Genomic DNA, 23,571 nt, shown 5'->3' with positions numbered 1-23,571 from the left:
GACTTGAGAACATTAAGCCCAAGTTTCTCAAACTCTGCCACATTAGAAATAATACATCTGCAATATGAATATTTTACATGTATTTCAATCACGCTTTTCTTTGCAATGTTCTCATACTGAAGTATTGTTTTTCATCAGACCTGGGCACCATCACATTGACCTAAACAGGAAAATATTATACATTGTTTATTATTATTTATTGTTACTGGCTGTTTTCGGAATAGTTGCTAATTCATCTAACTACTTCAATAATAACTGTAAGGACTCAAAATTACAAAACATTAAGGACATTGAAACTTGAAAAGATCTGGAAAGGAGCAAAATGTAATTTTCTGACAACTGAGCCCTTCACTGGAACTACGACCCCGGAGAATGAGACCTCAGCCCCCAGGTCACTAAAGCACAGTACCGACGCTGAAAGTTTGGCCTGAAAACTCCACTCTCTCAGATTTCTGAAATGTGCAGACCCAAACCTCCAATACAAAGCTGCCACAAAACAATTGAAACTGTATCATTAATGCCTGATATTTCATCCTCTGACATATAAAGATGGAAACAATCTTTGGAGCACAATGGACCTGTTGCATGGACCTATTCTTCTGACCATGACCTCAGGCAAGGTCTTCTTGCTGTACAAAATGTTATATCTCACTCTAAGTTCCTAAACCTTCACTGTCATTGATCATTGATGTTCAGTCACTCATAACCATCGGCATATAAGTTGCACACAGTTACCTACCTGCAAATGTCTGCCTATAAGAGACAGAATTTGTGTAAAAAGTATTCCAGGAAAACAAAAGTTTCAAAAATATAAAGCAAAAAAAAAATGAAAAAATGATTCTCTTTCATAATACTTGTGTACATTACAGATAATTGATACAGTATCAATTCTTCTGTATCTACAGCTGATACGTTCTAGACCTATCGAGGATGGCTGAAACCGCGGATAACAGTCAACCATCTGCACACCCCATATATACTGTGAATCTTGTGAATGTAAATACAGTCATTTGATAAATTAAGTACATTGTACATTATTATATAATACTGTATTCTCTAATGAAAAAGATTCTGATTCTCAAGAAATGATAGAACAATGAAAAAATATGTATCAACGGATGTCAGATGAGCAATGAAAATCATGCTGCAAATTTATAACGCAACAATGAATGCGATTAGCAAGGCAGAACGCAAGACTAGATGACAGTCCTACTGGGAAGTGTGGCTATGGGGACAATGGGAGATGAATCAAGTACTGGATTCAACTGGGCAGGAAGATTTTATCACGTTACAGCCTGTACTCGCTTAGTGCACAGTTTGAGACTTATGACCTATTTATTTCTGGAATTTTCCATTTTTTTAAGAGCGTGGTACACAGTGGATAACTGAAACTGCAGATTTGGGAGGTCCCGCTACATTTGTCACTGACACCATATGTTAAGATGGTGACCTCATACCACCAGGACTGGGGGCTCAAATCCAGGCAGTGCTCTGCAAGTGTCTGCATCTTCTCTCCATGTCCAGTGGGTTTTCTCTGGGCACACTGGCTTCCTCCCACAGTCCAAAGACATGCAGTTAGACTAGCTGGTGTCGTTAAATCGCCGCTAGAGTATGATTGACTGGATCATTGGCCTTGCAATGGACTGACCTGCCATCCAGGTTGTACCTGCTTTGTGTGCTATTCAGCCTGGGATAGGCTCCAGGCTCTCTGTGACCTGATCCAGGATGAGCGGTCAGTAGATGGATGGACAGCGTGTATGTTAACCATCTTATTCTGTTTTGTGTTCAAATTTAACTCAGATGAATATGTACTCCTTTGGTTAAAGCCACTCAGAACTAAAACAGGCTCTGGTTTAATTAGTGGGGCTCAGGAAACAAGATACCCTGTATTTATTTGGCCAAACATTGCAGTTCCAATGTGGACATAAGAAACACACTTTTAGTTTCATCTGGTTGGTTGGGTAATTATCCTGAAGTGGTTAATTATGTTCAAAATCTTCAACCGGGTCCGCTACTGAAGAACTTTCCCGGTTTATTTCAAGGCAATATAGATGGTCTAATTTACTGGAAAGTATTGTTCAAAATCTCTTGACAAACCTCTTGTTTCCACACTTACCTGCTCTCAAAATGAGCTTGCTTTTATTTTTCTTTGATCATAAATGGAATCTTCTTCAACACGCTTTTCCACTTAATGACTCGCCCGCTCCCCCTGTCGTCCCCACAAGAAAGATACTTCACATGAAAGTTCTGAGAGTGACCATCCTGTCAGAAACACGCAATCATTTCAAATCCATTGCGGTTTGAAGTCAGCTCTGATTATGTATAATCACATAAGATAACACAAAGCATATATTTTGGTCACAATGGTTTTGACTAAGCATGACTATTATCTCAGTACAATGAGGAACAAAGTTTGATTGCATTACAAGATTTAGGATTTAAAGTGCACTATGAATTGCATTCCGTTTCATAATTTCAAATTCTTCAGCTATGAAAATATGTCTGTGTGGTAAATGTATTACATATTACATATTCATTTCTCATTAAATGAAAATTGTTATTACTATATTTAGTGTGACAATAAACACTAAAAAGTAAAAAAAAAAAAAAAAAAACTACACCACATTTTAACTTGAAACAGATCATTTGATTTGGTAATACTTGATATTGAGAGTTCAATGCAGGACAAGGCTGGCCCACCTATTGCCGACATAGGCAATCATCTTGGAGGCCATTTGATTGGGTGGAAAAAAAAAGGGAAAAAATAAAAAAAATTACATGAACTATTCATACTAGTTTTATCGTTCTCCAATGGGAAATGGATGCTAGCTAGCTAGTTAGATCAGACACACAGTGCTACTATGGTTTTCATGTAAACGAATTGACAAAATTTTGTTTTCTGTTGCTCTTTGAAGACTTGGTATCGAAAGTGAGTAAATAAAAGGTTACGGTTTTCATAGATTTCAAGCCTGTTATCACCACCCTGTTGGGTTGAGAGGCTTTTTACATTCACACCTGACAAATCCTACTTAGATGAATGCAATGTAATCACTCTGACTTTTGCTCAGTTTTAGTCCAAAAAATGAGTTACTCACTCAGCAGCGATCATTTAGTTTCATTTTTGTCATTCATTGTAGTAATTTCTAAAATTCAAAGGTGGAGATTTAAGGTCCAGAGAGTACCAATCCAGACCAAGATTTTGTTTCAACCAGTTGACTACTCTGTGACTGTGATTCTTTATACTCAACTGGATTTTTACCTTCTAGACCTGAAATCTCCACCTCTGCTAAACTTCACCTGAAAATGAACATGAATAGGAGACCGAACACTGGAAAAAGGCACCATGCAATTTCAAAGCAGTGAGGTCACACGTACACAGAAGGTGCTGTTAAGATGAGTATTAAGTGCTAGTTGCACCATGTCTATGTGCAACTAACTGTGGGAAAGTAATTATATTGGTTTAGCAGCCTATTGATCTAACTACAGTTATCCCATAATTAGTCAGTCTATGAAAATTCATTAGAGTAGGGGGTAAGCTTGATTTCAGTGATAAAAAGCTGGACACAGTATCAAATCCTAAAAGGGAAATTACTCAAGTAAAACAATGTACTGTACACATTACTCAGTTCAGCAAGTTATCACTTGCTTAAGAAAATCCCCTTTATTTAAACAGCACAATTTTCTGCAGAACTGAGTGATATTAAACTGTGTCACAGAATTGCATGCAGTCTGTTTTACGGAATCATGCAAAACAATTAGACGTCAAAGTGACATTTGTCAAAATGTGTCCTTCTTGTGCACGAAGGGTAACAGTACCTGGGCATCCTGAGCCGAGCTTTTTCAGCCGGTGTTAAAACTAAAGATTTATTGTTGTTCCCCTTACCCTCCTTACACACAATGCAACGTGAAAAGGTCACGAAAACACCGGAGCTGATGGTAAAGCTACAATCGGTTAATCTCAGCTCGAGGCGAGCGACAGGTAGGGTTATCTCTGACTCCCCTGAGAAGAAACGTCCACAAAAGGACGAGGAAAACAGAAACCAGAGCTTCCAACTAATGTCGCCTGATAGCGTGCTGATTGTATGGGGCCTGGATCACGCCGCGTTTCCCGTGGCTCAGAGGAAAAAAACAGAAAAACCGATTTGTCTATCATGGTGTCTAATGTCAGCACATCTAATGGGGCTCTGATTACCCCAGCATCAGACCTGGGAGAGGCCAACTTGGGGAGCTTTTGGGGGAACTGACTCAACGCAAAGCCAACAAGGAGGATTGCTTATGTTGCTGTTTGTTTATTGTTATTTTCGTTTTGTTTTTATTAAGGAAGCCATGACTTTAACACAAAGAAGATGGTAGGTATTTTAGGCCACTTTGCGAGCCATTTATTCAGTGCTTCCTTTTGCAGCTTCACTTCCAGTGATTTTACAAAAGAGTAAAGAAAATATATTTGTATTTTGGTGATACCTTTTGATCTTGTGTTAAAGATGAATTTAGATATTAAATATAACACAATAACACTGGTTGTGTTATATATATGTTTCTGCTCTAAAGAAGTACCTTTGAGCATGGGTTATTAATAATCACCTTTCCAGGTAATTGTGTGTAAAGAAGATTTTTCTTATGATGTAAATTGCCATTGTCTGGACGTTTATATCTCTGTTTTAAAACTAGAGTATTTTTCCAATAACTTAGAGACATCTGATCTCTCATTAGCAAACACTTTCTGTTTATTATAGCTTAGAGTTATGTGCAGAACGATTTAGACAGAAATATTACTTAAATCAGATAGGTAATGGAAGATGAAGTTTTCTGGAAATCTGCAATCAACCCTGAACCAGAATTTTTACATTTTTACAACAAAGCGACTTAGTGGTACATAGACAAGCGACAACACCTAACAAAGCATGGCAGAGAGTCATAGAAATGATTCCACAACAACGGTAAGTTATATGGAGATTAAATGACAGAGATCACGTTGCCCACCCAGAATGAACACAGACTTTATTTTTTTTACTTATTAATATTTAACTCTTTGTATCAATTTTAATTTTCCATTTGTAATTAAATTCAACCCCTCATTATCATTCTCTTCATCACTGAAACAATAAACATTAACACAGAATAACAGCCCCCCCCCCCCACCAAAAGGGACCCTATACTTTTTATATCATTTAATCATTTTTCATATCATTTTTGCAGCTCTACTATTACACATTTTCCTTCCATCCTTTGAGTATTTGAGTAGGCAGGAGAATGTAAATATGACAGATTCCAGCAAATAGATTTATGGGTGTTTCTGCTTTGCAATGACAAGGCTTGGACCTGGTCACTTGGCCCGCATGTGATGTTTCTGTATTTAAAGTGGAGGTGTAAAAAACAGGCTTTTAATCTTGACCGACACACACACTGTCCTGGATTCTCAGTTATTCCTTGGCACTCTACTGTTCTATCGGCAATTACGAGCCCCTGGATTTTCACAAATCACCATTCATCCGCATAGAGACTGACCTCAGTATCCTGCTGTGGGGCTTCACACAACTGGTTCCAAATCCCCATGCTGTGGATTTAAAATAAAAGGCTTCCTGAAAATGTGACACTTCACAGGATGAGTGCCGGCTCTTGCATATGACTGACAGGCTACAAAAACCAGAGGTTAGTCTCTACTTTGTGGGCATTTCTGGAAGAGCAGCTGCTCCAAATCCCACTGTTATAACACAAAATGCATTTCTCTGCACATATTATGGACTGTTATACATATCGTCCGATGCATGAATAGACAAACTGCATTTTAAAAATTTGCATATGGGTCATATGAAGGTTTTATTATTGGTCTGATCTCCAGATGGATAGATGGAAGAAAATGTAAGAATCTTTTTTTTTTTTTGTATTCTGTCAAGGATTCCATTGGATAATAGGTTGAAGGGTGATATATTTATTGGTAGTTCTGCTGATTAGGAGCTTGTTGGGCCCGGAGGATGGTTCTGAGTCCCAAGTTCTGCCCCATAGGTGCTGGATAAATTGCTGATATTGATCTCATAGGAGAGCAAGATAGAATATGCAAAAGGCAAAGAATTCCTGTGCACCATACTTCTGCTTGTACGAATGGCAAATAAAGCATCATTATTTTGTTCTCCTATGAAAGGTAAGCAATCCGTTCCATTACTGTTCAAGGTAATTGTTCTTTTTTTCCCTTTGCGTGTATAGATACCTTTCAAAATACCTTTCACAGGAAGTTAGCCCTTTTATCGCCTTTTTCACGCGAGTCAGAATGCACACCATGTAACTTACAATGCCTTTACAATGCTGAATCATCTTACAGTCATCCACAATCATTTCTCTACATAATACATATTAATTAGACCCAACCAAGCCGCCATCCGCTTGATTCCAGACCATATTCTCGGTCTGTTCTTGTGAATTAACGCGGAAGACTGTATAAGAAAATAAATTATGAACGATTAGAGCAGAGAAAAGATCAGACATGCTATTATATGGGCTAGTACTGAGTAGAATGTTGAGGGTCAAGTATGGTTCAGCAGTTGCATGCGTGTTCAGTCGAGGTTTATCCTCTGAATTTAAGATCATTTTTGGGATTTATAAATCTGAGATGGGGAAACCAAAAATTTTACTTCAAATGTATCGTCTACATAGCTCATATATGGCCATTACTCAGGCTCCAGATTAATACAGCCAACAGAATATTAATAAAATGAATAATCTTTGAAATTTTCTCTATTACAAATAAAGACTAAGATCTCAATGTCTTCTCACATGGATTGAATCCAAACTGTTAACATATTCTCCAGGCAACAGATGAAAAATACTCACTCTTTAATTCATTCCCTCCCCTCTGATCTGGTGCCTTGCACTGCCAAACCAACAGCATGCTTCTGCTCTCCAACACGCTTTCAAATATGATGGATCGCTTTGTTTATGCATCATTCAATAAAGCATAATTAAATGAATCAACAAATGGTTTAAGAACTCAGAGGGCAAGCCATTGCATATCATAGGCGCTGAAGATCTTACTCTATGAGCACAATCAAGAAAACAGCTGGTGAAATTGCAGCGCTGAACAGAAACCTTTTAATTGAGTAACAATGGCCCAGGCAATTAATTGGTCAAAGTAGTTTAAATAATATATCACTATAAAAGATTCATATAAATGAGTCATTTTCCCATCATAAAAAGTGAGCTTATAACAAATGATGCCAGAATGGCTTCCCAATCCCTGTTAAGTAGTTATATATTTCTAATACTTGCATAAGTACAATTCTTGCTATGACAACATGCAGCTTGTTGTGTTCAATCAGACCTTGTCCTGGTGCTTTTGGTCTCTAGGATCAAATATTTCCTGAACACCAAGCATTTAACAAAAGACAATAAATTATAAGTGTGTGTATGTGAGATTTGTTACCTGTTGTGGCTTGATCAAGACGCTTGCCACGCCTCAGTGAACTAAAGGAGCAATGGCTTCCTTCCATCAAAACAGGCCTGAGGAAATCAAGATGAGTAACTTGGTAAGTGCTCTATCTATGCGGATTAAAAGAAGTTTGCCAGGGTGCTAAGGCAGAGCAAGGCCTGTGTTGTCAGGCAATTACACATATTTCAAAATATAGATACTACATGATTATGTTGAAGATTAACCTGATTCGCTTTTTTTATGCTCCCTGTTGCGAACCAGCAACTGATGAGTTGCATTTCCATGGAAACTGATCACCAGCCGTACCTAGACAAAAAAAGACACCTCAGTTAATGAAACCCGGCTTATTAAGCCGTGACAGTTTCGAATCTGGAGTCAGCTGGGTAGATTTAGAATTCAGGTAATTCTGGTTGGCTCCATATATGGTGCAGAGTTTCAGCATGTTAGGTTTCTTCTCGAGTTTTAGAGGTTTTTTTGTTATTGTTAGTTTGTACCTTGTTTGGAGTTTTTCATAAAGACACCATCTCCATGTTTTACGTTTTATTCCCATTTAATTAAAGAAAAAAACCCTTTTGTTTTATTAACCTAACATTCCTGCGCCTCCATCCAACTTCTGTGACCACAAGCAATTACAAATTCAAATGAACCTTCACAATTTATTCTCGCTGCCATTTGACTTTTGTGTTGTGCTTGCATTGTTTGTCACTTGATTGGATTTGCAGAAGCGGCCTATTGGGCGCCTATATTTCATGCTTCTATTTGTATTTCAAATAATGAAAGTGAAAATTCTGTCAGAGTGACAATAAAGGACAAAAGCAACACATTTCATCAATTGGTAAATAAACTAGGAGGATTAAGGTAACAATTTGCCGTGGCTCATTGTTAGGCTGCCAGTTTGATGTTTGCCCACTGGTGAACTGGAGCCCAAGTCAGTTACCATATATCTTGTAGAATAGGGCTTCCCAAAGTTTTTGATAGTTCCCCTCTGCCTCTTGTCTGACATGGTTCATTTGCAATATTCTTTAAACAATTGTTTCAAGAAGTACAATGAACCTTTAAATGTATGGTTCTTGTACTATGTTAATTAATATTTTTAAGGTGTCTTGCACTCTGTCGTCTATAAAGTCTTGTATTCTTATTTGCGTTCCTGTAGTTCTGTGAAGTCTTTCACGTGTCTTTCTGGTACTATTGTTATGTACGTCATGTTTGGCACTGGACCGCAAATATGTCTGGTATGTTTGTACATACTGGCAATTAAGTGAGTTCTGACTCTGATCCTGATGTCAGTAGACCAGTATACATCATATGAGAATTTCACAGACTGGGCGAGTGGGGGAGGTTACCAGTGGACAGTGGATCTATCAGTCATTTTATGTGTTTAAACGTTTCTGAGTTTATTTTTGGAAATTAACCAACCCCCCTGGAACAGCCCCAGTGTTCCCCTGCCCGGTGGAATACTGGCCACGGACTGAGGGGTGGGGACCCTGCTGTAAGGGTTAGAAATTCCATTATATAACCAGCCAAGTACATATACAGAAAATGTTTACATGGTCCGTCAGATTTATGCTTTACGGATTTACTGTGAGACCCTTCAAATAATAGTCCTAGGAATTTGTTCATTTTTGAGTTCAGCTGGAAAAAAGCCTGAATGAGGATTCATTAGAATTTTTTTCTGTTGTAGTCTGAAGGGAGTCATTCCATTAGCTATAAGTTAGTGGGCAATTACTGTTACTATAGGCGTTTAAATGCGAACAGATAGTTTTCCCTTACAGAAGATGTGGCACCAACCTTAAATACCAAATCACATGACATAGAAGGATAAAACTAAAAAAAAAAAAAACACAATTATTAAACAAACTTCATATGTCAGCGTCCATTTGGTGATGTCAGTTAGTACTTGTTTTGAAATATTACATTTAATGATTGTATGGCAATATCATTAGGATACCATGGTAACATTTCAAGCTCCGTGTACCGACAAAGTGCCGAATGATGTTTAATAATCACTTCAACTGGAGAAATTACGAGCGGGTGGATGGAGTATGAAAACTTTGTTTGAGATTATCCATGAAAGTGTATTGTGTAATGTATAGGAGCTCGGATACATATGGAAAAAATGACTGGTTACATATCGTAGGGCAGAAAGCCTGGTGTACGAGAGAAAAGGCAGACAGATGGGCCAAGAATATGGGGCGTGGTGAGAATTTATTTCCCCGGCTGTGCTTTTGCAGTTTCTGGCTCCTAGTCAATCCCTGTAGAGTAAAAACAAAAAACTACCAAAAACATGCTGCGTTAAATAAATGTTATTTGTTTTAGACAACTAGTAAAAAATGAAAATTGGAAAATATTTTTTAAATCAGTCCAGTCATAACTGTCATGTTATTTAGACCATTCTGTGTTATAACCGACCTTATTTCCTGCATGGACGCTATTAGGTTTCGGAAAGAAGTGAAGCTACGCCAGTAATAATGTTATTAAATGTAAAAGTAGGGAAAATACAGAATATATTTGTAGAAAAATTTATAATTAGTGTAATCGTTTGTTTGTCCATGACAGAAGAACAGAGAATCTGTTACAGGTGCTTGGTACAGGTTTGTAAAGTTGGCACAAGCTCGGAGGGTCGCCTTGCAATGAAGAAACTGGCCTTCTGGGGGTGCTGTGAAGTGCCTCAAATTTTCAGAATTTCGTAAAACAAACTATAGTAATTCTGATTCTTTTCATATGATAATTTTGCCAACATAGTTGCCCCATCCATCCCTAAAAACATCCCCAAAAAGTCACCTGAGCCTTTTTATAAGGGTTATAAACCCTAGTTGCCTGCTGGATATATGCTAATTTGCTCATTACGATGCTCTGCACAAGGTGGCTTGGACACAATCACTGAGACACAGTATTACAGCATCAAAAAGTAACACAATAATATAGTGCATTAAAATGAATAACATCACATATACCTGAGACAGCTAATCATTAAGATTCATCTTAACTGAATTAATCAGCAAAAAACTGTACTGAGAAAAGAAAAAAGAATTTGGCCTCTGTCAGATTTTCTTCCAATTTGCATAATTTTTCATATTAAATGTAAGGAATATTAGATAAAAGGGAATATTACTGAACAAACAAGATACATTTTATGCCTGACATTAATATAATGGTTTATTTAGTTAAGTTATGCAACATGCAGTTGCTCCAGGTGGAAAGCTGGCCCCGACATTCCATCGCTAGGTTTGCCACTGCAAATAAGCACATCCTTCCATTATTGGTCATTCATTAACAGGACTGTGAACCAGAACATTCTAATGTTCAGGGCCTAAACTAGGCTGCTCAGATCCATCATATGGTGCACCTGCACACTAAGTTCCAGCTTGATTTCCAGGCATTCATAGTTCCTCCAGCTGATGAACCGATGAGTGAGTGAATGAGTGTGAGTGAGTGAGTGAGTGAGTGAGTGAATGATTTGTATTGCGCTTTTCAAGACACCCAAAGCACTTTACAGACCCAATGGGGAGCCACTTCAAGCACCACTGGGTAGCTCCCATCTGGACGATGTGACGGCAGCCATTATGCACCAGTACACTCACCACACAGCTATGGTGGTGAAGGGGGAGGAGAGAATTCACCAGTTAGATATAGGGGATGATTAGGGGGGCAGATCTGACAGGGCCACAGTGGGCAATTTTAGCCAGGAGATCTGGGTACCACCCCTACTCTTCCAAAGGACGTCCAGGAATCCTTTATGACCTCAGAGAGTCAGGACCTTAGTTTTATGATTCATACTGAAACCATAAGAGATCACCTCCTTGCTCGATGGTTGGTATTAGTTTCTTATTGTAGAGTGATTTGGTCTAAGCCAGACGTAACTGAGCCAATGTCAGCCAAGTTCCACACTTGCCTCATCTGTCCTGAAAACAGGAAGTTATTTCTTCCCTGATACTCTGCCAAATGTTTCTCAATATTTTCATGAAGGTTGATTTATGCCGGCAAGACCTGCTTATCCCTGAATGTTATTCTAAGGTTCTGCATCTCCTCCTGGATGACATCTTCCATGCTGGCCTCTTTTATCCTAGGTTCTCTCTATAGATGACTCACAAAAGATCTGAAACCAAAAATCAAAGGAAAAACTTATTTGTTCTGTACATGACATGTGCATATCATCTACTCGCAATAAAAACATTCCACAATAAATTTGCCGTCCACATGCATGGTTGAATTCATGCTTGCATTTTCTGTGAATTGCAGATAGTGGTTTTAATTTCCAATTTGAAATGTTGCTTTTGTGAAAACACACTAATCAGAATTTCTTTGTATTATTTACATGTTGTGTTATGTGTTTTTCTGCTTTCCAAAATCATAAAATGTGAAATGATGTTAACAGGAGTTCAGTTATTCATTATTTATTTGTTTGTTTATCCATCATATAAAACATTAAATAGTTTATTTTGTGGCACAAGAACAGAGAAATATCATTTTGGCAGAGACTGAGCACAGCTATAAGGCATGGTAGCAGTTTCTTTAAACTCAGAAACACCCGATACATTTTAAAATTATTTCTCTCTTATGTTGTTCCAAGGTTATAGCTCATTTGGTGCTGAAAATTGTACCAGGAACAAATGACCTTTCCTGTGTAGGTTACATGACAAATACATGCTCAGAAACATGTTACTACATGTTCTGCCCTTTTTCAGTTGGGAGTAATTCATTATATGTGCAGCATTTGCCTTTATAGTATAAAAAATCACACTGGATTGGATCAGACATCAGAAAGGCAGTTATTTGGAAAAAAAATGAAAAAAACATCAAGAATTGAAAAAAAATTTGAAAAAATTGAAATGGTCTGATTCTGATTTTACTGCACAAATGAGTCTGCAGACTCTAATATCTGTAACCATCTCTGCATTTTATTTAAATGAATAAAGTCTGTGAAAAAGTTTGCGTCAAAGTATTATTTGTGTTCATATATGCATCACATTAAATTTGTACGCAAATCATAATATCCAAAATCAATCCAACAGCTAAGAATCACTTTATGCATTTATTTTGAAGTGAACTGACTGGGGGTATTAATGTCCACATTAAGGGACATGCTATCCCCCTGCCATCCAGCTCGGGTTTTTTTGCAGACATTTTTGCCGTCAAGTGTGAAACAACCTTCAGTTGTAAAACTTGAGAAGTCTATCTCTTTAACATATGGACATCACCTGGGAACAGATGACCTCATCATCTTGGATTGTGAATGATTTACATTTCACGTCACGAATCACACCACATATACTGTACATACACTTCCTTGTTTTTGGGGGGTATACATGTTACAGGAGTGCCTGGATTTGTTTAAAAATACGGTTAAAATTATTAACAGTAACTCGCCCTTTGGTCTATTATGCAGTAGTCATGTCTTTCTTTGAACTACAACTATGGAAACAGTCATTACTCTGTAGGGCATTCATTCAGTGTGTTTCTTTACACTGTTGCTAATTGGCACAATCAGCAGGAGAAGCTGTTCCCTTCAGATGTGGTTTTGACTGTCAGAATCATTTGAGCTTCAGTTATTGTGACCATATTTTTTCTCAGTTAGGCCTTGTTGTTTCTAAAAAGGCTGAAAACCCTGAAAAGTGTCTCTGTTAGTAATTATAAAGAGAATGTTTGGGCTAATTAAAAGCTTACAATGAGACCCAAGTTAGAAAATGTATGAGAGTAAAGATGCCCTGAAACCTCTAGCTTCGCAGTTTTATGTATAAATTGAAAGCCTGACTTCTTTTGCAGAAACATGCATGTTCTCTTTCTCTGGGGGAGCATTTTCTCAGCATGTCTGGCAAAAATCCACGGATTTTCTGTTCTGCAGGTCATATTTGATTATGGCCATTTTAAGGTAAAATGTTTAGTGGGTTATCTTCCTTAAAGAATCAACACATCACTATACAGGAAATGATGTAGACTGAAGTACATTTTCCAAATTCCAATATTTATGAGCCTGAAAAAAATGCAAATAAAATCCATCCATCCATCCATCCATCCATCCATCCATCTTCTAACTGCTTATCCAGCAGGGGGCATATGTTACATGACTAAGACGTGACTATCAATTGATCAAGTAATATTTCGCACAAATACTTTTTGATTTTCTACATGAAAATTTGAAAAATATTTTTAAATAAAATATATAAAAAATACCTTTTAAATGAACATATTTAATTGTTTTAATAGTTAGACACAGATTTTAAACATGACACAGTTGTATTTTCAAATGAATCCCTACCTAGTTTGGGAAGACTGGCATTCTGCTCACGAAGCCCCCTGCTTTACGTCCCAGGACTCAGGACCCAGGATATATACTGGGCTAGTGACTGAAAGATGAGGGATGGATGGATGGATGGATGGATGCAGAGATTGAGGGTTAGCATAACTGGACCTCGTCTTTATTAAGTACCTTTTATTATGGAGCAAATGGCAGATGAACAAGACAACAAAATGGGAAGGAGAAAGAAAAACAATAATGGCAAAATAATGGAATCCAGAGGAAATCAAAACCAGCGAAAAAAAAAGAAATGAAGTTACTTTCATTCAAAATGGTTATTTGATATTTATCTGCTTGCTCCAAATATGTTAAAATAACCATATTAAAAACTCCAAACGGTTACCTTTCTATATCTTCAGTGAGACATATTTATAGGTTTTAGTCTTTATATTCTCCTCAACTTCACAACTGAATGAAATAATCCTGTGGCAATATTGACCATCCTTGACTCAGTGGATGTTATAAACATGTACGCCGCTTCAGCACACTTAGGTAAACATGTCGCTCCAGCAAACCTACTTTAATTTGCTTTCATCCACGTGTAATTTCTCCTTCTTATTCCTCCAAGTTTCTCATACTTTTCCCGCTTTTTTCTCAGAGCGATATATTGCATATTTTTCCAAAAGGTGAAACTGAACAAAAATGATGTCCAACACTACAAAAGGAAGAAAGCTCTCTACAGTTTTTGAAGTAAAAATACTTGCCTTTATATTAATCTCTACTTCAGAGATTAATCTCTAAAGCTGATCTCATGCATACATAGTTACACAACATTCCTTTCTACTACAAGGTGTAACCTTTACATATTTCTGTCATAAAAGTTTGATTAAAGCAGTGACCCAAAACACAACCAAACAAATCCTAACCCTGAGAACCTGAGAATAACAGAAACCGGACTGGGATTGAACTCATTTCTCCGCAGACTCTTTCATCTGTTTCCCCAGATGTTTCCCACCGGCTTTATCTCATTTGCACTTGCCCTGTTTCAAATTGTGTGTGAGAACCAGCTGGGTGTGATTTGCATGTTAAGCTCAAGTTGCTCACTGAAAACAATAAAACGCTCTCGATACCTCGATCCGTCGCATATCAACTCGAAACACCTGCACGCGCAGAGAGTGAGCCCTCCGAAGGCATTCATTCCAAAAGTCAGGAAGCACCACAGCCAATCTAAGGCTTAATAAAATGTAATCATAAACAAACAATGGTAAAAACATTATTTTGCATAACCATCAACAAATTTTTTTTTAACACAAATAACCTATGATCAATGGGAGCCATCAGCCCAATATTGGAAAAAAAGAGAAAAACTATTTAACGTTAATAACTCTAACTATCTAAAGCAATACAGATGTGTATGTGGTTTATTTTGCATTTCCCATGCTTTTACTAAATGGTTACTGAGAAAAACACATTATACTTTTGTTTTGCTCTTTCTCATTGTCCACATCAGAAAAGCCATTAAGATATTGTGAAATTTGGGAACGGGCTCCATTTGGATTACTAGCCAAGAAGCTATCAAAACACCAGCCAAGTGAGACCCATGGGCTTAATGCAGAATTGTGCGATGAGTTCCTGCTATTAAAGTCTTTCTGCGTTAGAAAAGACAGATCCCAAGGGCTTTGATTAGGCTCCACAATGTACCAGCAGTCTAAACCGTCTGCTGCTCGTCTGGATTAGCGAGTGATGCAACTTGAAGTAACATGACTTGGAAAAGCTAGACTCAATTCCTTACACCAGCTCATTGACAATGGAGAGAATTCCCCTAAAATAAAGACGTTGGAAATGACTAAGGGCTCTTGTAATACCTTTCTTGAAAGCAGTCCATCGTCATACAGAGGTCACATATCTTGTTTTTCCATTCGTTTATGTCTTTTTCATTAAGTTTCTTTAACAATAATGTTCAAAAACACTGTAACTCTTCACTGACCATAGAGTTTCGACCGTAATTTAAGGGTCTTTTGCCACCTTATTTTTTGTCAGCCCCCTGAAAAATTATTTTTCTAAACCTACTAGGAATTTATCCTTAATTTTCATACACATGCCACACAAATTCTAGTCAGCAAACACCCCCCACTCCACACCCCCCCACCCCCGACCTCTGCTCTAAAAATGTTATTTTTTATTGAATGTGGCAACCCCACTAAGGGTCAAATCCTTAAGTTGCCCATTACTGACCATGTGAAAATACATTTATATTTTTCCCAGACCATGTATGGGTCATAAATACACACAATTGTTAGGAATATAATGTGTCGTTTGTAGTTGTGCAGGTGACGTGCGTGAATTAAACGAAAGCACACAGACAAATTATTGTTTAATACTTTTGTATGCTCCATGTCATGCTCCCTAGTCTTTGCTAATCAACCCAGGGGACAATTATTTAACAGGGTAGAGTAATCAACCCTCATCCTCAGTAACATGGATATGAAGTTTACATCGTACAACTAATAATGAATGACATACATGACCATCACTTCTTCTTTTTTTAAGTAATAATGTACAAAATAAATCATACACTCTATTCTTAAAAGACTGAGCAGTTTCAACAAAACCAAAAACAGACTATATCAGTCTATCTGTATTTCAGGTGTGTATTACTGCCAGAATGCAGAACAGGAATTACAAGCCTGTTTCCAAACAAGTTGAGATGCTGTGTAAAATGTAAATAAAAACAGAATGCAATGATTTACAATTCATATAAACCCATATTTAATTGAGAATAGAACAAAGATGACATATCAATTGTGTCAAACTGAGAAATTATTTTTTTAAATGAGAAATGTGCTCAATTTGAATTTGATGCTAGCGACACATCCCAAAAACGTTGGGACAGGGGCTTGTTTACCACTGTGTTGCATCACCTCTGCTTTTAACAAAACGCTGTAAATGTTTGGGGACTGAGGAGACCAGTGGCTGGAGTTTTGAAAGTGAAATGTTGTCCCATTCTTGCCTGATACAGCATTTCAACCGCTCAACAGTTCAGGGTCTCCTGTTGTTGTATTTTTCGTTTCATGATGCACCAAATGTTTTCAGCGGGTGACAGGTCCGGACTGCAGGCAGGCCAGTCAAGCACCCGGACTCTTCTACTCAGAGCCATGCTGTTGTAATATGCACAGAATGTGGACTGGTGTAGGAAGGCATTCTCTGAGAAAGACACTGTCTTCAAATTCAAACTGACCATATATTTGTCATAAAACAATACCATTTCTCAGTTTCAAAATTTGATATGCTGTCTGTGTTCTATTTTTAATTAAATATGGGTTTATATGATTTTTGGAAACAGGGTTGTAGTATTTCAAAAGCATACGTGATAAGATGCTGATTTAGTTATTAAGCTAAAGTTATTGTATGTAGAAGATGAACACTGGTTGAGAATTATATATTAATAATAAATAATAGCATGTAGGTAGATAGAGAGTCTAAGTTGTGGCTGTGACTTTCACTGCTGATTGAGTGCGTAACATTCGTATGTCCGTCCTTTGGCCCCCCCATCCTGACCCTCCTTGACCCTGCAGTGGATTAGCGATGACAGGATGATACTGTGAGAAGGTGCGTGGGCGGGGACAAGGTCAGGTGACAGGCACATTCATTCTCCTCACTAGTGCCTGGTTACGACTCCATAAATAAGGCTTAGGCCTGTTATCTCTCTCATCCAGGCCCCAACACCTGGACCAGCCCTGAGTCTGTCTGTGAACTGAAACCCACTTTGTTTTCTTGTGTCTCTTCAGGTGTTTTTCTTTTAATTTTCTTCCCCTTATTTCCCCCTAATTACATTCCTATTCCTTCCCTGCATTCCTAATTTCACTTAATTCTACTTCCTGTCCTGCCCAGACAGCCATATATACACTATATGGATGAAAGTAGGGGCGGCATGGTGGTGCAGTGGTTAGCACTGTTGCCTCACACCTCTGGGACCCGGGTTCAAGTCTTCGCCTGGGTTACATGTGTGTGGAGTTTGCATGTTCTCCCCATGTCGTCGTGGGGTTTCCTCCAGGTACTCCGGTTTCCCCCCACAGTCCAAAAACATGCTGAGGCTAATTGGAGATGCTAAATTGCTCGTAGGTGTGCATGCGTGACATGGAACCACTGTGGCTTCATGATGTTGCCATATTCCAAGATGCCACCATACAAATTCAAGAGCAGTCAAATGCCTTCTCCGCTATTTAATCATCAAAACCGTTTATGGGACATCCTGGACCACAGACTCTGAAGTACATTTCCTTTTCCTTTGTCCCTCAAAAAACTGGAGGCTTTTCTGCATGAGGAAGATCTGTTATCGCATTACACCCAGTTCAGGAGTGTATGACAGTATCCTAAGAGGACTTCATCTGTTTTGAAGACACTAGGTGTCCCTACTACATGTTAGGCTCTTGATATTGATATATTACATATTTCCATAATCCTGTTACTAGCATTTGCCGTTGTTGCATTTATTTGATAAAGATTTCATGTAGGTTTAAGTGAATTAAACTGAAAAACGTTATTGGTGTTATTATATATAATGGTTGGTCTAATTATTTAAGACACCAGTCATATGTAGTTTTTCTTTCCAAGCAATTCCAGTGCTAGTTTCTCTCTTGTTTTTATTCCCCACCAGATTGTTCAGATGGATAAGACTCATGATAAGGTTATAGCTTTATAATGAAAACAATAACAAGTCTGCCGTTAACCTATCAGCGCGTCTGACTGATCATCTGCGGCAAAACTGTTATGGTGTATTTTGGTATATTTGCGACCTTTGTAACTTTATCTGACACCATTGTGTACAAGAACAAAAACAGCCCATTTAACTTTGAATCTTTAAAGAATGTAATTACCCTGCATCTGATATGCAATGTTAAAGTTTGTTTTGCACTTACCATAATATTTCAGTTAGCAATAATATAGTATGTATTATAGTATGTAGAACGTGTTATGTTAGTGAAAGGCAATACAGTATGAATTTAAAGTATCTCATCACTGATGTCATAATACATTCCAAAAAGATTAATAAGGCAGTCTGGGTAATTAAGTGCTTCTACAAGCCTGCTGTGTTGTGTGGGTCACTGACTCATTGTTACACTCTTTGTTACTGATACAGGAGAACATACACCAGCACAGGGAGGCGATGGCCTGCTTTCACTGGCCAGCTGCTAGAGAAGGAATCTTTTGTAAAATCTTTTACTGTAAAAATGGGAAATTACACTCACTGGTTCATAACAGGATGGCTGCCTCTTATTCTGTACAACTTTCATCACAATTAACATACCTGCTAATTAATTAGATATTTCAGGCTCATTCTAAGCAAATTTAATTATTTGTCTGTGGTATAAAATTTATAATATGAAAATGGTCAAGTTTTCCATCCATCCATCCATCCATCCATCCATCCATCCATCCATCCATCCATCCATCCATCCATCGGCTGATTGCTTATCCAACACAGGGTGGCAAATCAGATTTACCTTAAAAGCAATCCACGATTCATTGCTATTTGTTGGAATATCTCTTCATTCAAAATATAAATCCACAATAAATAAGCTGTCCAAAGAGCATATTTTGTTCCTAGAAAACCGACAAGCATGCAGTGTGCATCATTTGACAATTCTGCTGTTTTTTTTACGTCATACGTGTCGGGCTTAAAGGTTTGTCATTTTTTGCTTTACAGCAGAGAGGCAGAATTAATTCAACAAGAATAATTTCATACAGCACCAGCATTTTTCATATTTCAAAAGCAAATATATGATCCAACTCAAATGTTTATAAAGTCTATTATATAATAAATATGTACAATATGTAATATAAGTAAAGCTAAAATATGATTTTTGAGAACTTGGCAAAGGCATATATTTAAATGGTAACACTACTTGATGTGGCACAAATACTTACTGATAACTAAATATTATGAAAAAAATCATGAACAAATATAGTCCCTACTTGAGATAAAAGATGCATCATGATTCATTAATGATGAACAAACATGAGATCGGTATTTCATTGTTATTCATTACTTCTTCCTTCAGTAGTTCAGAAAGGTTTACACAATTAACAGACATATTGACAAATATAGTAACTACTTGTGATAAAATGTTATGATTTACTAATGATGAGTTAACATGAGATCAGCATGTAACTAAGACTTACTTTGTGGTTAATTAATACATAAGCAATAGCATAGAACTATATTATTTGTGCTCCGTCGAGTACTTACGCGTCACCATATAAATGTAATTGTAAATATAAATGTGATGTAATTGTCTCCCAAAAAAAAATAGTGAGAATGTTTTTAGCCATAACTGCATTGATCTTTATGTTCCTTGGTTACCCTCAGTCTGGTGTGCATATTATCAGCAGGTGTGTTTGGAGCGGAATGCGAACAGCACACACACCTCCACCTCGTGTTGAACAGTGCGGACTGTTCAACACGAGGGTCTCAGCCGCCGCGTTAAAATCGCGGCTTGTATTCATGAGGTGAAATCCTAAACTTTTCGCAATGCTGTAACACTATATTACAGTGATTAAACTGAATGCATGTTTGTGCATCAGTGTGCTTTTAATTATGTAAGGTGATCTGGGTGAATACAGCATGCCAGAGTCAATCTGTATTTTTCATGACCTGACTTCAGACACCGTCGACTGACACTGTCCCTAATTAGATTCCTGTGTACTGTGCACTGAAGAAGAATTGATATACAATTATTAAACATACATTGACACTAGCTATTGTTAAATGATCTTATGACTTCATGAATTATATATTCATATGATGAATTTACAGTATGACAGACATTACAGGAAGCAAAAAAAAAAACTACTACAGTTGAGCATAGCAACTTGTATTGTAAGAGCTTCAATATGAACAAGATCAAAAGGGGATCGAGGAGCAAATAGAGCCACTGCTTGACTCGAATGATTAAATGTTGATTTCCTTATGCTGTCGCTTAAATCAGATTCACATTCCCCAGATCCCCAGACAGTCCACGTTTTTGCTCCCTCTCAGCTGTTCTGACAGTTCAGAGCTGTTCTGTGTCACATAAATAAATTGCTGTCATTAAATAGACGATGCATGGCTTTACGGAAATAATCATTAGATTCGATATAAAAAAATCAAAGCCTCAGTCTATTCTTGTAAAGGGGAGGCTTGTCAAATTCAAACAATGAACAGGCCGTGGCAGCTTCATTGTCTTAATGTAAGAGTAACGATTACTACCAATTTTTATTGTGCCAAAATGTTTTGTTTCCCATATGGAGTGTAGCATGTGCAGTATTGGGGAGTATTGGGGAGTATTGTCTATACCCATCCAATGTCCAGCCAGTGCCTGAAAGCACTACACTGGGTACCACACTGCTTTTGGTAATATTTTACAGATGTCTATTTATTTAACTGTGTGCTTTCTGGACTGCAGGAAGAAGCTCGACCCGCAGAACGACCAAAGGAGGGTAGTTCAGCCCCAAAAAGCAAAAATCCAGATTTAGCTTTAACCAACCAGTTGAGTACAAAGAGTCACAGTCACAGAGTACTCACAGAGTACTTTTACTTTCTGGATCCAAAATATCCACATCTGAGTACTACCCACTAAGCTACCCTGCCACACTTGCTCAGCATGTATCACATACATAAGAATTGAAATTTCTCCAGTGCCTAACCTTCGGCATAGGGTGCAGTTACTTTTCACCAAGACTACAGTACTTTCTTCCTGCTTGGGCTAAAGGCCTGTACCCTCGCGCAGTGTGAATGAATCCAGATGTACCATGACATATCTCTGACCTCCTTAGAGCGTCGGTGCTCCCAGTCTCCTACCCTTGAACATCATTTGAAGCTCATTCCTATTTTATAGCCTTGGTATTGGTATAAAAGACTGCCAAGGGAACAGCACCATACTGCATCCAAGATTCCTTCAGACTCTGCATGTCTGCTAGGTCGTTATTTAATTTCTCAGTCACAAAGAGTATGATTAGCTATTATTATTGAGTCTATCATTAGGCTACAATTCAGTATTAGAAAGTAATAAAGATATTAAGTAGAGAAGCATAAAAAAATACATTGATTAAGCACTAATGTTTTTAGAATCTTTATTTTTACTTGACATTCTGTGTAATTCTGTTTTTCAGCAGTAAGCTTCTATTACAGTCAGCAGCTGCGGATATTTTTTCAGGACAAAGCCAACAATATGTTATAGTATAGCTAACATTTAGAAGGAGACGATGAAATAAAAAACAAGTCATACGCAGTATGTACTGAACAGAAAAGGGAGGATTCGAGGATTCTATCCATTCATGCATTTTCTATACCCACTCCTCCAATACAGGGTCAGAAAGGTGCAGAACTTATCCAGGAAGCTACAGGCACAACCATGACAACCTTAACCCCTAAACTTAACTATAAGTAACCAAACAAACTGCAAGGCTTTTGGGTATTTTAGTTTTCTGATTGCAGTCACAGATATTTTATAAACTTGAGTTTCCCCTTGTGGGCACTGACAACATCAAAGTAACAGGATTGTAGGAGGCACCCACATGACGACATGGAGAGACCATGCAGACTGCACACACAAAGGGTCATGGAGGAAACTGGAAGCCTGATCAAGCTTCATTCATTTCATTTCACATGAATACAGTACATTACTCCCCTTTCACATTATATTACCATTTAGCAATAAGATCAAAATGCTTAAATGTAGACAAGCTTCATTACAATGATACAGAAACAACTGAGTTTGTGCAAAGAACATAATTCAGAATATGAAGATAATCCAATCAACTACTAGGCCGGTGATATGTACTAATAAATAACAGCTGATGAATTGTTAGTTAGAAGAGGGACATTCATAACCGGGGAACAGAATGTGCTGGAGCCAGAAATGCTTTGGATACAAATACTTTCAATACATTAGAATTGAGAAAAAGACTGTAGCCAATGTGTTAGAGGTATGTTATTGAAGAAAAAATTTTAATTAATACCCTTGAATTTATTCCTTAAGCAAAGAGTTTCACAGAAAAGAAAAAAAAACTCAATTACAAGTTTAGCTAAGGTAGGGGAACAGCCAAAAAACTGTAAAATAACCCACTTCTCAGCTGACATTTAGCCCAGAATGTAGGTTTGTGAACAGCATTCTGGACCAAATTAGTAAGCAGACTCATAAAGTAATATATGAAGAAAGGTTCTCTAGATTGAGCAGTATTTTGTAATGATAATGGATTCACTCCCAAGAATTTAATTAAAAATGAACTAATAATTGCACATTAGATGTTTCTTTTGTTAAATGTTCTGTTCTTGAAGGCTTACTGTTTATTGAATATTTACATCTTTTAGATTTCGGCTGATGAGAAATGACTCCCTTGGGTGCTGAGGTTTGACATTATGCTGTGAGGTGAAGTTCTGTTCTTGGGCTGCTCTTGGCTCTTGGCTACAGCGTTGTATCCAACAGACACTTTCCAGATTCACTGCTTCAGATTATCTCACTCACGCTTACATGTGCTTTCGCATTCATTAAAGCTGATGAAATTTTAAAAACCATTTAATGTTATCGCACAACCCAAAGGGGAAAAATAAAAACAATCACAGACAGACGTTTGTTCTATATCCCTCTCCTGGGTCCAAGCCGACCCCGACACAAAAACAAGAAATATCCCCTCGAAACTGAAAGACATGATAGTAATCAAGCAGGTCAGCCTGACTGCAGCTGACACTGCATCAGAAAATTAGCTAATAATCACATGACTAGACACAGTTTTCGACTCTCAGATAATGAAAACATAAACAGTGATGGCAGAGCGGTCAGTGAGTGATATTGTTGCCTCATATATCCTGAACTGGATTGTGTTTTATTACGAAGATTCACACAAGCTTTCTTCCACAGTTCAGAAACATGCAGAT

At 37.6% G+C, this 23,571-nt stretch overlaps 1 long non-coding RNA gene across 1 annotated transcript in view; it reads right to left on the bottom strand.

The window, feature by feature from the left end:
* Positions 1 to 7,348: 7,348 nt before the first annotated feature.
* Positions 7,349 to 23,571, bottom strand: part of LOC125746775 (uncharacterized) — a 34,828-nt gene continuing 18,605 nt past the window's right edge. The window contains exons 2-3 of the long non-coding RNA XR_007399049.1: positions 7,645 to 7,726; positions 7,349 to 7,491 (exon numbers count right to left, since the gene is read on the bottom strand). This is a non-coding gene — a long non-coding RNA (uncharacterized LOC125746775). The remainder of the gene's footprint in view (positions 7,492 to 7,644; positions 7,727 to 23,571) is intronic.

Source organism: Brienomyrus brachyistius, chromosome 7, assembly GCF_023856365.1.
Source record: "Brienomyrus brachyistius isolate T26 chromosome 7, BBRACH_0.4, whole genome shotgun sequence".
Classification (NCBI taxonomy): domain Eukaryota; kingdom Metazoa; phylum Chordata; class Actinopteri; order Osteoglossiformes; family Mormyridae; genus Brienomyrus; species Brienomyrus brachyistius.
This window is presented reverse-complemented; position numbering and strand designations above follow the sequence as displayed.